This window comes from Danio aesculapii, chromosome 17, assembly GCF_903798145.1.
Source record: "Danio aesculapii chromosome 17, fDanAes4.1, whole genome shotgun sequence".
NCBI lineage: Eukaryota > Metazoa > Chordata > Actinopteri > Cypriniformes > Danionidae > Danio > Danio aesculapii.
Genome location: NC_079451.1, coordinates 49,168,478 through 49,173,477, shown reverse-complemented (window position 1 = coordinate 49,173,477; position 5,000 = coordinate 49,168,478).

Here is a 5,000-nt window from a genome sequence, read left to right as displayed (position 1 = left end):
TGACATTTTCACAGTGTGTCTGATAATATTTTTTTCTTCTGGAGAAAGTCTTAATTGTTTATTTCGGCTAGAATAAAAGCAGTTTTTAATTTTTTATGAACTATTTTAAGGTCAAAGTTATTATCACATTACATGAAAGTATATGTGATAAATAAAGGCTTCATCATCATTATCATCATCATCATTAGCCTGTCATACTGAGCAGAGCAAAGATGGTTGACATTCCACCACAAGATGGCGACAGAGACCACAGAGTAAGTCCTTAGGGAAGAAAAACAGTGTTAGTTTCAAACTACAGCTGAAGAAATCCTTATAAAACAGGTAAGTGACGCTCTAAGTCGATCTTTCTCTTTTGTATGTTGTAGTGCTGTATTTATACCATAGTAATCTGCTAGTGTTTGCTTTGCTTTTTCAGGGTTAATTATTGTGATCTCCCGATTGCAACAGAGAAATACTGGGAGATGTCTATAGACTGATGGCATTTCATGTCATTTAGCGTTATAATCACAAAATGCGAGCAAAATCAGCTGTTTTGTCATCACTTTAGACATTACGCTAGAGAATCATTCAAACACTAGCTCTAAAGTGATGCTTGTGAAGTAGCAACAGTTTCTGCTGTTGTGACGTCGACTGCAGATGGGAATGAATGGTTGTTAGCAGTTCCTCTTACAAAAGTGTTTGATTTTGTGTTTGTGTTTGATTTTCTTTTTATACACATGATTATGCCGTCCAACTGTTGCATAAATGCAATATCACACAAAATATAATTTGTTTACATACACTTACTTACACACATATACACATATATACACACATATATATACACATATATACATATATATATATACATATATACATTGGGTAGGCTAAAATTTGCCGAAGTGTGTGTAAATGAGTGTGTATGGGTGTTTCACAGTGATGGTTTGCAGCTGGAAGGGCATCCGCTGCATAAAACATCTTCTGAATGAGTTGGTGGTTCATTCCACTGTGGCGACCCCAGATTAATAAAGAGACTAAGCCGAAAAGAAAATGAATGAATGAATATTTAAATATGTATAAAATATATTATTGTAATCATTGTAATCGATTTAAGTTACAAAAATGTTTATTATTTTTGTTTTAGTTCAGCATAACAATCCTAGTTCCAAAGAAAACATTTTATACAGATAAACGTAATCAGTAAAACAATTAAATTTATTAGATTTTAACTGGGGAATCGAATAAACTAAATTAGCTGTAGTGTGTGAATGAGTGTGTATGAATATTTCCCAAAACTGGGTTGCAGCTGAAAGGGCATCCACTGTGTAAAACATGCTGGAATAGTTGGCGGTTTATACCGCTGTGGCAACCCCTGATGAATAAAGGGCCTAAACCGAAGGAAAATGAATGGCCCATACAAATAATAATTAAAAAACATATAATATAAATGATTTAAACAAATAATAAAATGTCAAAAACATGCAACGGATTTGCTAAAACAGAAACAAAAATGGAAATATAAAATATTACTTAAAAAAAGTAACATACACTAAAATAACAGAATATTCGGTAACACTTTACAATAAGGTTCCTTAGTTAATGCCTTCACTAACATGAACTAATCATGAACCACACTTGTACAGCATTTATTAATCATAATTGAACATTTACTAATGCTTTATTAACATCAAGTCCATGCTTGTTAACATTAGTTAATGCACCGTGGGTTAACATGAACTAACAATGAAGAACTGTATTTTCATTAAGTAACGTTATCTAACATGAACAAATACTGTAGTAAATGTATTGTTCATTGTTTGTTCATGTTAGTAAATGCATTAATTAACATTAACTATTGAACATTATTGTAAAGTGTGACCCAATATTCTGCTTGTTATTGTGTAGTTGTCATGCCGCAGCTGCTTTTCACATACACTGATCAGAGACATTTAAGCTCTAAGATTTCCCACAAAATAAAAACAATATGGATTTTAGATCAAACCACTGAGTTCATGAGGATTTCATGTTGCCAAAATGCATGAGCATTTGTCATGCACTAACATATTTCCCCAGAAAGCAACATCAGTAAATGATTATTTCATAATTTATGCCTCTTCCCCTCTGTCCTCATATTGCACTTGTTATTTCCTCTCCTCTCATTTATTACAGTAATAGTCAATAGATTTGGTGCAGCAGTGAGCCAGTTCCTCATGAATATGCATTTCTCCCTGGACGGGGCCCGAAAGGCAAACAGGTTTGCGAGAGGTTCAGAAAGGTCACGCACAAGGCATGGGATTTCTTTACTAGCTCTTTCCATGGCTGAACCACAGGACCTGAATGAGGCCATTATATGCATTGACTCTCCGCAGGAAAACAAACTTTGTCAGGGTCTGTTCATTAGCACCTCACACTTTGTCTGAGGGCCTGCTGTGCTGGGGCCGCGAGGGGACCAGAATCAAACACAAGCACACTTTATAGACTTCAAGAGCCTCTGCATTGTTTACATGCGCCCTACATACTATGAAGAACATGGGGAGCAGTGCTTATCGTTGATTAGTATTCACGTTTCATTATAATAGATACAGTTAAAAAAAATTAATATTCGCCCTCCTGTGTATATTTTTCTTTTTTTAAATATTAAAAAAATTATGTTTAACAGATCAAGGAATTTTTCTAAGTATTTCTTATGATATTTTTTCTTCTGAAGAAAGTCTTATTTGTTTTATTTCGGCTAGAATAAAAGCAGTTTTTAATTTTTAAAGCCATTTTAAGGTCAAAATTAACCCACTTAAGCTATATATATATTTTTTTTCAATTGTCTGCAGAACAAACCACTGCAATACAATGACTTTCCTAATTACCCTAACTTGCCTAATTAACCTAGTTAAGCCTTTAAGTTAATTTTAAGCTCAATACTAGTATCTTGAAGAATATCTAGTCAAATATTATTTACTGTCATCATGGCAAAGATAAAATAAATCAGTTATTAGAAATGAGTTATTAAAACTATTATGTTTAGAAATGTGTTGAAGAAATCTGCTCTCTGTTAAACAGAAATTGGGGGAAAATATATATAGGGAAACTAGTAATATAGGGGGTTATTAATTTTGACTTCAACTGTATCTTATTACAGAGCAAAAAAAAAAAAAACATCTGGACACGTTATTTACATCAAGATAGATCAACTTCATAAGCCAAATAACACTATTAATTAGTGTTATATATATATATATATCTTATGTTGCATATACAGTTGAAGTCAGCATTATTAGCCTCTGTTTATTTTTCCCCAATTTCTGTTTTATGGAGAGAAGATTTTCTTCAACACATTTCTAATCATAATAGTTTTAATAACTCATTTCTAATAACTGATTTATTTTATCTAAGCTATGATGACAGTAAATAATATTTGACTAGATATTTTTCAAGACACTTCTATACAGCTTAAAGTGACATTTAAAGGCTTAACTAGGTTAATTAGGTTAACTAGGCAGGTTAGGGTAATTAGGCAAGTTGTTGTATAATGATGGTTTGTTCTGGAGACCATCGAAAATAAATATAGCTTAAAGGGGCTAATAATATTGACCTTAAAATGGTGTTTAAAAAAATTAAAAACTTCTTTTATTCTAGCCGAAATAAAACAAATAAGACTTTCTCCAGAAGAAAAAATATTATCAGACATACTGTGAAAATTTCCTTGCTCTGTTAAACATCATTTAGGAAATATTTAAAAAAGAAAATTCAAAGGGGGGCTAATAATTTTGACTTAAACTGTATATACTATAATTTATAAAACTGTATTATTTGATAGCCCAGCTCTGCTCTTTTTGGTTGCTATGCTGTTGGTGGTATTATGGGGTGTTCACACTTAATACAGCTTGTGTAAATAAATCATGCTATTCAGCTGTAAATAAACTCGTGAACATGTTGAGTGTACTCGCTTCATGCTATCACGCATCAAATTCACTTCACAATAGACACGGCTTTCCATCATGGGCAGGGCTTCTGTCTGCCTGGTGACTCTAGCTTTGATGCTAAATGGCTAACATGGATTTTATTAAGAGACCTGTGCTCTATGTGCTTTAGTAAATCTGAAAAACAGCGTCGATTCGTTTGGCGTTGGCACTGGTTGCTATGATTGGTCAGATGGCCCTACTCTGCTCTGACTGGTTGCTATGATTGGTCAGATGACCCTACTCTGGTCTGACTGGTTGCTATGATTGGTCAGATGGCCATACTCTGCTCTGACTGATTGCTATGCTGTTGTGATTGGTCAGATGGTCCTCCTCTACTGTGATTGGTCAGATGGCCAAGTTTGTTGTGATTGGCCAGATGGTCCTACTCTGCTCTGACTGGTTGCTATGATGTTCTGATTGGTCAGATGGTCCTACTCTGCTCTCACTGGTTGCTTTGATTGGTCAGATGGTCCTACTCTGCTCTCATTGGTTGCTATGATGCTGTGATTGGTCAGATGGTCCTACTCTACTCTGACTGGTTGCTATGCTGCTGTGGTTGGTCAGATGATCCTACTCTACTCTGACTTGTTGCTATGATGCTGTGATTGGTCAGATGGTCCTACTCTGCTCTCACTGGTTGCTATGCTGCTGTGGTTGATCAGATGGTCCTACTCTGCTCTGACTGGTTGCTATGATGCTGTGATTGGTCAGATGGTCCTACTCTGCTCTGACTAGTTGCTATGCTGTTGTGATTGGTCAGATGGTCCTACTCTACTCTGACTGATTGTTAGGCTGTTGTGATTGGTCAGATGGTCCTACTTTGCTCTGACTGGTTGCTATGATTGGTCAAATGGCTCTACTCTGCTCTCACTGGTTGCTATGCTGTTAAGATTGATCAGATGGCCCTCCTCTACTGAATGCTTGCTATGATTAGTCAGATGACCCTACTTTGCTGTGACTGGTTGCTATGCTGCTTTTATTGGTCAGATAGTCCTACTCTGCTTTGATTGGTCAGATGGTTCAACTTTGCTCTAATTGGTTGCTTTGGTGAGATTAGGTTTTGCT